The 12,658-nt window shown below is 36.0% G+C and overlaps 1 long non-coding RNA gene across 1 annotated transcript; it reads right to left on the bottom strand.

Moving 5' to 3' along the window:
- Nucleotides 1-4,665: 4,665 nt before the first annotated feature.
- Nucleotides 4,666-11,622, bottom strand: LOC144969677 (uncharacterized). Its single transcript, XR_013644801.1, has 3 exons — nucleotides 11,553-11,622; nucleotides 6,048-6,105; nucleotides 4,666-4,813 (listed from the first exon to the last, which is right to left on the bottom strand). It is a non-coding gene; the product is annotated as an uncharacterized LOC144969677 (long non-coding RNA).
- Nucleotides 11,623-12,658: the final 1,036 nt, after the last annotated feature.

Below are 12,658 nucleotides of genomic sequence, written 5' to 3' on the forward strand. Positions count from 1 at the left end.
GTGGCTCTTCAAGTCAATATTATCGATATGAATAACAAATATCAAATCCATTTAAATAATTTGAACACAAAATCAGTTTGTTATTCCAATAAATTATTACGGATAATTTTAAGTTTCTAATCTTTTCTCTATTCAAGGATATATAAACAATGTTATATGAAATCAAAAACGGTAATTTTTGTTGGTCTTCTTTTGTCAGTTGTAACCGCATAACTTCCCTGACACTAAGGACGCTATTGATCCAAAGGCTGAATATATTCAGCTTGTAGTGTTGTAGTTCTTAAAAAAGAAGCAGAGATTTTTCGATGAAAAGAAGCATCGAAATAAAAATCTCTGAAAAGAAGCAACGATAGCATCGAAATAATTGCTGTGTTGTTTAACTTTTTACAAAGCTGTTTTGTTGGGGGGGGGGGGGGGGGGGGGAGGGGGTTGTTTCCTTTTTAAAGTATTACTTTTAAATTTATTTTTTAAAATCAATTTTAGTTTTTAAAAAATTAAATATGGTAATGTAAAAGTTTAATGTATTTAAATGGCATAGTTATATATATATTATTATTATAGGCTACTCGATTTGCACTTCTTTGCAGGTCTGATAACTGACTGATAACCCAATTCCTTATGGGTTCATTGTTGTAATAAATAACAATGTGAAATTGAATGTCAGCTTCAATTTAATTACAAAAACAGATCAATGAACGTTTCGGCTTTCCCCATTATCAACAAAACAGGATGAATGAAACACTACAGATGAAGGAGATAATTTGATAGTGACGTTGTCAAGGTTTTGTTTATTTATCTATCTTGACAACGCAACTACTACATTATCTCATTCATCTGTAATGTTTCATTCATCCTCTTTTGTTGTTAAATGGGAAACCCGAAACGTTCATTTGATCTGTTTTTGTAATTAAATTGAAGCTTACATTCACTTTCACATTGTTATAAGTTATTTCTTCGAGCTTCGAGCATCAACATTTACATTACTCATTGTTGTAATGGAAATCTCAAAAAATGACGCATTATTAGAGTATATATTAAATAAACATAATTTTAAAGTTTAGAATGGAATATTTAATTTTATCAGGGGCGGTTGCTAATGATCAATTGGATTCAATGGCCTGATGTCACGTCGCCCAGCTACGGCGGTCATCGTGGTTCTAAACAATAAAAATCGATACCTTTTATTCTTTATGCTGGCAAAACTTTTCATATGCCTTGTGATCAGAATGTGTAAAAGTCAAAACATGATCAGATTTATAATGGGTTTTTTTTCCTCTCTGGATACGCTTTTACACTCGTCGGAGAAATATTTCATAAGGGCGTCCGCCATTGTTCCGATAGTTTAGAGCCAGTTACTAAGTTACCATGCGTCATTACGAGGGAAGTGACGTTAAGATTGTTGTAGCGTATTCAGGCCGGCACAGGTGAGAAAACTCAACTTTTAACAACTTTTTTTAAAATGCATAGTGTCGACAAGTGCTCCTATGCAATTAACCAGTAGATTGTTGACCAATCAAAACATGACATTTTTGGCACCCCTTACAAGTGCTCGACAAACATAGTTGATTGTTTGTAAACAGCAACGTGAATGAAACCGACCTCTCTGTGATCATTGTTATTGCTTTTATAACACCAAATGGATGACTAGTTATCACATAATTTTCTCGATTTTTCATGAACGTTAAAGTTTACACATAGCTTCCACTTCCTGTGTTAGTTCTATTGATCATGCGGTAGAACAGTGGGTATTTTACTTAAACACAAACCATCGATAGTAAAACCTGTGTAGTTAGCTGTGTCTACCAATCACTGCCATTGTTTACATTATGCCGATTGTCCGAGGGGCGTGGTTATCTACCTGTCTTTTCCTTCATCAGTGTTTCAAAATATTGTGAGAAAAACTCATTTACCAGGCCTGACCTGTTTGTGTGTTTGGCATGTACTTAAGTTAGTTCAGTCCTACTCATTGACTGGAAATAAATAGCCAAGAGGACGAAACGTGGTAAATGGCAGGAAATATTCTGATTGGTTAATACTACAGAGTATGTTCTATGTACCTATCTTATACCAGATCTGCTCCCATCATTCTTGAATTTTTTACTATAAAGTCTCCTCACATAAGGCGTTGTTTGTTGCATGTGTACTCTTTTTTTCTGTCAACGAATTACAAATACTATCGGATTCAAGCCCGGTGCTTGGGGTGGCGACAAAATTAATGTTGTTCGATGTTAAAAACTGCCGTGTGCATTTTCTGGTATGTGAGGTTGCTCCATCCTGTGGTAAAGTGAAGTTGCTTAATGGGTACTGTAAAGCCCCGCAGTCCATCAGAAGTTTCCTAGCTTTGAAATCTGGATTTTATTCAAAGTGGCATTCTTTCGATATCTTTCGGTTTGTTAACTGTACCTGTATTCTTCCATCAGTTATCATGAAAATTTTGTATACACAGAGATAATATATTGATTGTTCAAATTTTTATACAAATATAGTAAAATCTATGGAGTTTTTTAATCTTTTCAAGCAACTAAAGGAGTCTCGCCTGATATGTATATATATATATATATATATATATATATATATATATATATATATATATATATATATATTTATATTATTTAAAATATTTACCACAATGTTTGGGGCAGTCTACATCGATGTTTCAGGCTTAATTTGCCATCTTCAGGACTGAAGATGGCAAATTAAGCCTGAAACATCGATGTAGACTGCCCCAAACATTGTGGTAAATATTTTAAATAATAATTCGCTCCATTACTACATGTCGAGCACTTTTCGTACCATATTTGTATCAAACACGATTCTATATATATTTATATATATATAATTCGCCCCAAAATTTCATATTTGTGATTATAAATTCAATTTCCAATACCCTACATAATTCCCCTTTGAGACAATGGGACAATATTACAGCGGAAAACCCAAACCTTGCCTTACTATTAGATGTGGATACGTACACAGGAATATGAGAAAGTAACTGCGATGGAAAACAGCCTATAATTTTCATTTTTTTAAAGGGTATAGATAGTGTGCGCTTGGCCAAGAAGCTCACAACATTGCCATCCGGAAGTAGAACGGACCAACACACAAACTGTGTAACCTTTAACGTTTATAGTCTGGTTAATACAGTTCAGTGAGAATTACTCATAAACGTGGATGGCAAAAAACAATATCAAAGACCTGAGTGACGTCATTTTCGTTCTATCTAAAGATGTTGAGATCACAAGATAACCGTCCGTATCAATACCAAGATCAGAAGTAGATGGATCATTATGATCTGTACATGATTTCGCATACCAAAGAGGGCTTAGAAATGCCTTCATACCTTCAAGGGATGTATGTGTGCGGCTACGTCGCCTTGTGGCAAGACACTCCCCTTCGAACCGAAAGGTCCAGGTTTCGAGTCCCGGTCTGATCGACTCAAGGTTGAATCCTTGGAAACGGTCCTTTCCTCACATTCTCTCACCGTACTCAGATGTAAAATGAGTACCTCATTCCTTTCCCGATTTCCTTATTCCTATTCATATCCAATTGAAATGGATTTACACCCCCGCTCCAGCGAGAAGATAAAGTATGAGTTTCCCCATTATTTTCCATTGGGGTGGTTTTACACCCCTAAGTTAGTATAAAAATATTTCTACTGCTACTAATACTACTACTACTACTACTACTACTACTACTACTACTACTACTACTACTACTACTACTACTACTACTACTATTGTTGTTATTATTATTATTATTATTATTATTATTATTATTATTATTATTATTATTATTATTATTATTATTAATATTAATATTATTATTGTTATTGTTACTCCTACTACTACATCTACTACTACCATTACTACTACTACTACAACTACTTCTACTACTACTACTACTACTACTACTACTACTACTACTACTACTACTACTAGCAGTACTGCTATGTATGTATGTATAGTAGTAGTATGTAGTAGTAGTAGTAGTAGTAGTAAGTAGTAGTAGTAGTAGTAGTAGTATAGTAGTAGTAGTAGTAGTAGTAGTAGTAGTAGTATGTAGTAGTAGAGTAGTAGTAGTAGTAGTAGTAGTAGTAGTTTTAGTAGTAGTAGTAGTGGTAGTAGTAGTTGTAGTTTAAAAAATTGAGCTTTTATGTAACGTAATATCCACTAAACGTGCTCAAAGCGCTTGACAAGGGCTCCCTGGCCAACAGAAAACACTTAACACTTACGACGGGACATGACTCCTTTAAGGCGCTGTTACAATTTTTTTTCGGACAGAGCAAACGCTGTTAACGGCCAGTTACTTATCTAACACCTGAGTACGGTGAGAGAATGTGAGTAAAGAGCCTTTTCCAAAGACTCAACTATGCGCCCGAGCGAGGCTCGAACCCAGGGCATTCCGATCCGAAAGCGAGTGTCATACCACAAGACCACATAGCCGCTCTAGGGGTGGTAGTAGTAGTAGTAGTAGTAGTAGTAGTAGTAGTAGTAGTAGTAGTAGTAGTAGTAGTAGTAGTAGTAGTAGTAGTAGTAGTATTGTAGAAGAAGAAGAAGAAGTAGTAGTAGTAGTAGTAGTAGTAGTAGTAGTAGTAGTAGTAGTAGTAGTAGTAGTAGTAGTAGTAGTAGTAGTAGTAGTAGTAGTAGTAGTAGTAGTAGTAGTAAAAGTAGTAAATGTATTCAAGAATTATAAAGAGTAAAACACTTTTTTTTCTTGGGATGTATTTTGTGAAAAAGCACGACTGCAAGAGATAGTCTTGTAAATGGTACCGATGGTTTCTACTTTCCAATTGGTATTCCAGCAGCCATAAGACCTGAAAGTTTAAGGAGAAATTATTATTAGGAGATATGTGTTTATCTTTGCAATCGTTTCCTTTCAACGTTTCTCTCACTCTGTCCATCTTACCTCTGCATGTCTTACACTCACGTTTATTAACTCACAACACATGCATAGGTACATGCATTCATGCACACAGATGTAATTAGAAGTAAGGAATAAATAGAACAATTATATATGATGGAATATAACGAATATGTGACAAATGAGAGCGACGTAGTATTATGACTTGGAATGAAAAGGGTTGATCTTTCTGAAGCACCAATCCCATAGGCAATTAGCGGGAATAGCGACCACTGACAAGACAGATAAAAATAACATGTCATTGTCATATTATGTCATTTATCTGCTCAAACGGGAAAAAAATTACAATCAAAATAGCATTCATCAAGGTGTATATTAGACTATATAACTATATAATAATAATAATAATAATAATAATAATAATAATAATAATAATAATAATAATAATAATAATAATAATAATAATAATATATGATGATGATGATGATGATGATGATGATGATGATGATGATGATGATGATGATGATGATAAATAACATTTCTACAACGCATGACAATGACGATGTCGTGCTCTATGCGCTTAATATAATATAATATTAATGACAAGCCGAGTCAATCTTGAAATTTGTAGGAATTAGCTATGGAAGACATGATTGAGCTTTAGGTCAAAATAATAAGGATTGGGAAATTTAGGATGTCCCAAATTTGAGAAACAAAAGTTACTCTTCTAAATGAAGGCATTTTATTAAATTAAACTGACATTCAATATTATAAGCATCAGCTCCAGCACCAACATCAAGATTTTTTTCAGAGTTTGTCCTGAGTGTTTTGCTCTATGGATCAGAGTGTTAGAAGACTACAGAAACTATCATCCGGAATTTTGACGTATTCCGAGACAAATGTTTACGACGATTCGAACCGAAAAAGAGCTGAAATGAAAACCTGGTAAGTGCGCAATTTTAGTAGTGTAGTTAAGTATATTTTTATCAATTAAGGATTTGGCACGTATTATTAAAACCGTTGACAAGTTTGGGGATTTCTTTTCTTTTTTTTAAATGCATTGGGGAGAGTGCTGCAGAAACACATGAATTTACTTGTTTTTTTTTTTTGTTTGTTTTTTTTTTATTTGGAAGAGACAAAGTCCGCTCGAGATAATTTAAAATCACAATACCAAGTAAAATACTTACGGCAATATTTTTTACCATTTTGATCTATTTTACAAACATGATCTAATTCATCACAATCCTGAAACACAAAAGTAAATGATTAGATTTCACGACTACATACTTTTCTAAATCGCTTTTCTTAGTCTATATTGGCATCTGTAAAACTTGATTGGGGAGATCGAGATGATGAAAAAAATGAATCCATTGTCAAAGATAGAAATAACAACAATAGAACAGAATAGCAGCCTCAATTTAATTTGCGAATACCGCCGGTGATGTAGACGTTTCGGGTTTCTCCTATGTCAACAAAACACGATGAATACGAATGTCAACAGAACATGATGAAAAAGATTGTTAACAGAACGCGATGAATAAGACACTTAAAACAAATGAGGGATGAAAGATTTAATTTGTCTTTGGGATCTCATTCATCGTGTTTTGTTGACAAAGACACATTGGCCCGTTTTCATGAACACGGACTAGATTTAGTTTTATACTAGTCTAGTAAATAACTTGCTAGTCTTAAGCCTACACGAAGCACGTGACTTTAAAAAATAGGATTTCATGAATGTTTTCTAGTCTCGGACTAGCTAGGCTCTTGCCTAGAAGTGGACGTTGTAAGGACGGTGACTAATTTGGCTATTTTGTGCGGGTAACACCACGCTCTCAAGTACACGACGGCAGGTAAGATACCCGCCTTTATACTTTTCAAAGAGGAAATACTCTTCAATTTACTTACTTACTTATACTTAACCAGCGACCACCTGAGCTCTAGCCCTTCGGTCTTGTGCCATGACGTAGAAGTTAGATGTCTTTTGTAGTTGTTCCAGGTGACTATAAAGTGTGTTACTGATGCTTGGATTTGGTGGGAGGAATGTGCATCTCAGGTCTTCAAGAGGTTGACATTCAAGCAAGTGGTGTGTTACTGTTTCATTGGGGTGTTGACATAGGGGGCAGGAAGGGGATGCGTCTTTTGTAATTTTGCTTAAATGGTTGTTGAGCGGTATGTGTTGTGTTCTTAGTTGAAAGATGATATACTCTTCAACAGTCGTAACGTCACTTCCTTCCTAATGACGCATGGTAACTTAGTAACACTGGCTCTAAACTATCGGAACAATGGCGGACGCCGTATGAAATATTTCTCCGGTGAGCATAAAAGCGTATCCAGAAGAAAAAAAAAACCCATAAATTTGATCATGTTTTGACTTTTACACATTCTGATCACAAGGCATATGAAAAGTTCTAGCCAGCATGAAGAATAAAAAGTATTGATTTTCTTTGTTTAGAACCAAGATGGCCGCCGTTGCCGGGCGGCGTTACATCGGACTACTGAAAGTTACACTTTCACGTTTTAATTTACTTTTGTCATGATGAATCAAATCATGTGATATTGACTGTCGACTGATCAGACCTCAATGATGTCCATGGTCTATATTTAGGACAATGAAAGTTTCATTGAAATTCAAATAAATTAAACAAAAAAAAAACAACAACAAACAAACAAAAAGAAAAGCAAAAGACAAAGTGTGTTCTGATGAATCACAGTATTTCAGTCAGTTACAAAGCCAGCAGAATAACTTTTGTCTCCACTATACTTTCTAATCATTTTTTTTTCAGTTGTTCGTTGACGCAATTCCTTCGATTTCTAGTCTCCCTTCACTCGCAACTCACGAACCGATTAGATTCAGTCTTTTTTTTTTTTTTTTTTTCTTTTTTTTTTTTTTTTGCTCACAATACTGTGTACTTTCGGTGATCTGCACTTATCTTATAGTTTTTTAAAGCCAATGTCAATAGCGACAGGACACGTTTTGCCTCTGTCATTCGTAACCAACGTATTTTCCTTCCGAATCGAAGCTCTCTCATCTAAAAATAGCTGCTATCTTTTGACGCGTTGACGTTACTTGTCTCAGTCTAAGCTTGTGAAGTTCTGCCTCGGCAAATGACTAAAACTTGGCCAAACTTAGACCGAAGGTGCCGTGATTTTAGTCTGGGACTTGCTTAATCAACTCACATATAATCGGATTTTTCAAGTTCTTGACTAAAGTCAGAGATAGTCAGAGACTAAGCACTAGTCCCCGTTCATGAAAACGGTCCCTGTAAGGTTGCGGGACCTGTGAACGATTCAACTATTTCCTACAAGATGCAAGCAGACAATATGGAACGGAATCAGCACGTTTCATTTTTGACAATGCACCAGCGCATCGGAATGTCCCAAACATTCCTTTTACGCAATACAACAAGGTCGAATTTTTAACACCATAATCCCCCTCTCTGAATATCTGTGAAAACGTTTTCAGCTAATGGGGGGGGGGGGGGACACCATAAAACATTATTTGGCAGAAATCCGCCATCATCTTCTTACAATGGAACACTGTGAACGAATGGCCAGTCTTGCTCAACTGTCAGAGCAAAGACACAACTTCTGTCACACAGCTAGCGATGCATGTTTCATCTTCCTGCCTGTTTGCCATAGATGACATCTAAACGTGAAGCTATTGTGACATTTTTTGAAAATCAAACAGTCACCATTCAATCTGTGATCTATGCATATCTTGTTGTTTCTTGAATTAAGCATAAGATTATATACCCGTCAACTATTTACATCATGTACATTTGAATTCCTGATGCCGTATTTTCCCTCTTTATTCTAGTGGTTCTCACACTACTGACGATCTACCCAGGACGCAAACTCATCGCCGCAATGGCGTACGGTCGCGAACTCCCCCCCCCCCCCCCCCCCCCTTCCCCCTCAACGTTCAACTAGTTCTCTGCGATCTCGAGCTCTTGACCACAACGGTCACATAACATGTTAGACAGGTGGCAAGTCCCCACTGATGAAGTGAGCGTGCTATGTGGCAGGTTCTTGATCGAAGCCGATTGGCTGCAACCCAGTTCGCAATGCCGAATTTGAAGAGCAATTATGAATATTGTGCTCTGTAAACAATATAAAACAGTTCTCGCATTGAGAGGGGAAAAAATAACAGATCGCCATGCCCATGGAATCAATAACTCATTGTTAAGAGTTAACATTTTCAGTCTAGCCTGTGTATGTGTCCTTCTTCTTCTTCTTTCGTCTTCTTTCGGTTAATGCAGCCAGCGCCATCGTGTTGACGATTTATGCTAAAACGTTTTTGAAGACTTCCAAGTTGGGCGTGCTGACAATTTCTTCTGGAAGGCTGTTCCATTCCTTTGCAGTTTTGGGGAAGAAATCCGATTGTCTGTGAGATGTTTTTGAGGCCGAAATATTGTATATCAGTGGATGTGTTGTACGAGCGATGTCGGCGGGTCGAAAGTTCAGGCTGAAATTTGGATGTAGATATAATGTTAATTTGACCGTGGTGATATTTGTAAAAGTTAATGAGTCGTGACTCTTGTCTATGGTTAGTGAGTGGCTGTAGAGAGAGTAGAGAAGTTAGTATAAATATCTCGGTATACTTTTCAATGGAGAATTAGACTGGATACATCATTCATGCAAAGTGCTTAATAAGATGAAGACAGGATTATTCATGACGATGAGACTGCACTCCATAAATGTTGACAAAGCAATTTTATCTTTGTTTTATAAATCTTGCATTGTAAGTCTTTTTTGTTTCTGTGTAGCTGCTTGGAGTGGAAATTGTAAAAAATCTGAAGTAATAAAATAAATAGAATAATAAAGCGTGCTAATCGAATGTTAGGAAATGATGGATGGAACAATTTTGAAGATTTTCACAAAAATATTACTAATGTTAAGATTAATAAAATTGAAATAGACGAGTTCCACCGTCTGTACATCGAAATCAAAATAAGCCACAGGAGTAACAGACTAATACACATGAAAACCAAAAGACAAAGATATTTAAATTCATTTTTACCATCAGCAATACGAAACTTTAGGATGATTTTTACTACATGGCATTTGAAAGATACTATATTCGGTCTAAACTCTATTTATTTACGCATATTTACATAGTGATATATCTACATTATTTATTATTTATTTATACTTTCAAATACCAAGCTTTATTTTTAATTTTTATCAACCTGTGTTGGCTATAATGTGCAATCCTTCCCAATCTATTTTCAAAATTCTATTTACATTACAAAACCATTATAAAAGTTTGTTTTTATAATTATCTTCGTATTTTCATCAATTACTTCTCTCTAAAATATACTTATTTATGCATGTTTTACATGGTGCTATATCTACATTATTTATATATTTATACATTCAAATACCATGCCCATCTCTTAAAAATGGATTACAGCGTTTATTTATTTTTTAAAAGAAAAATGGTATATACCAACTCTTACTTAATTGAATGCCTTTTCTTTCTTTCTTTTTCTTTCTTTTGTATTTACAAATATAGCATGTGTAAGTCATTTTCTTCTGATTCTGGCACCACCTTATTATGTAAGCATGCCACGCCACTGATAATAATAATAATAATAATAATAATAATAATAATAATAATAATAATAATAATGATAATAATAATGATAATAATATATAATAATAATAATAATAATAATAATAATAATAATAATAATAATAATAATAATAATGATGATGATGATGATGATGATGATGATGATGATGATGATGATGATGATGGTGATGATGATGATGATGATGATGATGATGATGATGATGATGATAAATACAATAGTGATATCACTATACTATAATAGTAACAGTAATGACAATTAAAATCATATAAACATATTTTTGCGCGTCTCACCTCTCACAGAGAAGAAGCGCTAAGCGCCTTAAACGGAGCAACCGTCCATAAACCAAGACAATCGTATAATTGTAACTTGCTCTTGTATATATGTATATTATTTATGTTTTTTATGCCTATGTTGCTGATGTAGTGCGTTTAATTGAAATGCTCACAACATCGGTAGCCGGATATAAGGTACCAAAACACAAAACTATGTTTAACCTTAAATGTTGATAGAATTTAGTGAGAACTAATCATTAAAATGGCTGTTTAAAAGCATTTAAAAAGGGCTGAGTGACGTCAATTTTGTGCCATCATATCGACTACCTACTTGGAATGGCCTGGAGTTTACTTGCGTCTCTGATTTCCAATGCCTATCGGCGCTGTGACATCTCCACACGCGAACCATTTTATGTGCAATCCACATCTGGAAATAACTGCCAGGCTGTGACTCGTATACATGAAGATGCGCCATCAACTGCTTTAAGAGATCCAGCCGTGGCCATTACATGTGGAAGGAATCCTTCCGAACACTTGCCCAAAGTAAAGAATCAAATATGACACTAAGACAATCATACGCTTTGGGGCAGTGATGACAAAATATCTTTTATCTTATAAATTATCATTTGATCCTTTATTGTTCTGTATATGAACTTTCAAGCCGAAAGTTACTTCTTAGCGTTATTTAATGAGAGAGTTTTTATACGTGTTTTAACCTGTACTTGAACTGAGCACAAATGTACTAACCTATCAACAAGCATTATATGATCCAAGCGCTATGCAATAAAAAGGAAGAGAAAACGTGGAATTAAATTGTACTCACGTTATGACTAGTGCATGATTTTTCCCCATGACAAAGGGCAATTAGTACCATGATTGCAGAAATCTTAAGCTTTAAGTGGAAATAAAAAAGTGAGAAAAAAATTGATTGAAAATAAGCGATCAATTTTCCCCTACTGAGGAAGAAAAAAGCGTTCTCTAGCAGGGAGATAATTTGTCTGCTACTGCTACCTACGGACAGAACGTCAGGTTTCTTTAAATGACAGTCAGCCCTCCAATAGATTAGAATATTCAAGTTGAGGGATCTAAATGTACACTTTGTAGCGGTGTTATGCGATCAAAAACCCGTGTCCAGTCCGAGCACCTTTTCTTTTTCTTTTTACCCCCCTTCCCTCCTTTCGTTAATATAACCGGTGTGTCTTTTTTACGAAACCCGCCGAAACCCGCCGAAACCCGCCGAAACCCGCCGAAACCCGCCGAAACCGATGAAACCCGACGAATCCCGACAAAGTTATGGGAAGTAGGTGGCTGTGGGGAGTGAACCTAGAACTCAGGGAAGTGTACACCATTGGGGAGTGAACCTGGGACTGGGTTTCGGCGGGTTTCGTAAAAAAGAACCAGTGCTTTTTTACGAAACCCGCCGAAACCCGCCGAAACCCGGCGAAACCCGACAATATACAGCAAAGTTATGGGAAGTAGACAACTGTGGGGAGTGAACCCGAGACTCAGGGAAGTGTACACCAGTCGGGAGTGAACCTGAGACTAAGTTTATCGGCCGGTTTCGGCGGGTTTCGTAAAAAAGAATTAGTGCTTTATTACGAAACCCGCCGAAACCCGCCGAAACCCGACAATATCCGGCAAAGTTATGGGAGTTTGGCAACAGTGGGGGGTGATCCTGGGAGTCAGGGAATTGCACACCAGTGGGGAGTTAACCTGGGACTGTGTAAAAAGGATATCAGTGGGAAATAAACCTGGGACTAAAGGGAGATGAATACCATTGAAAGTTGAAGCCGGATATGAGAGTTTGGTACCAGAGGAGAATGAACCTGACACTATAGGAGGTGGGCGCCAGTGGGGAGTGAACCTGGGACTATGTAAAAAGGATATCAGTGGGAAATAAACCTGGGACTAAAGGGAGATGAATACCAT

Source organism: Berghia stephanieae, chromosome 3 (assembly GCF_034508935.2).
Source record: "Berghia stephanieae isolate SIO BIC M18660-M18661 chromosome 3, UCSD_Bste_1.3, whole genome shotgun sequence".
Classification (NCBI taxonomy): Eukaryota; Metazoa; Mollusca; class Gastropoda; order Nudibranchia; family Aeolidiidae; genus Berghia; species Berghia stephanieae.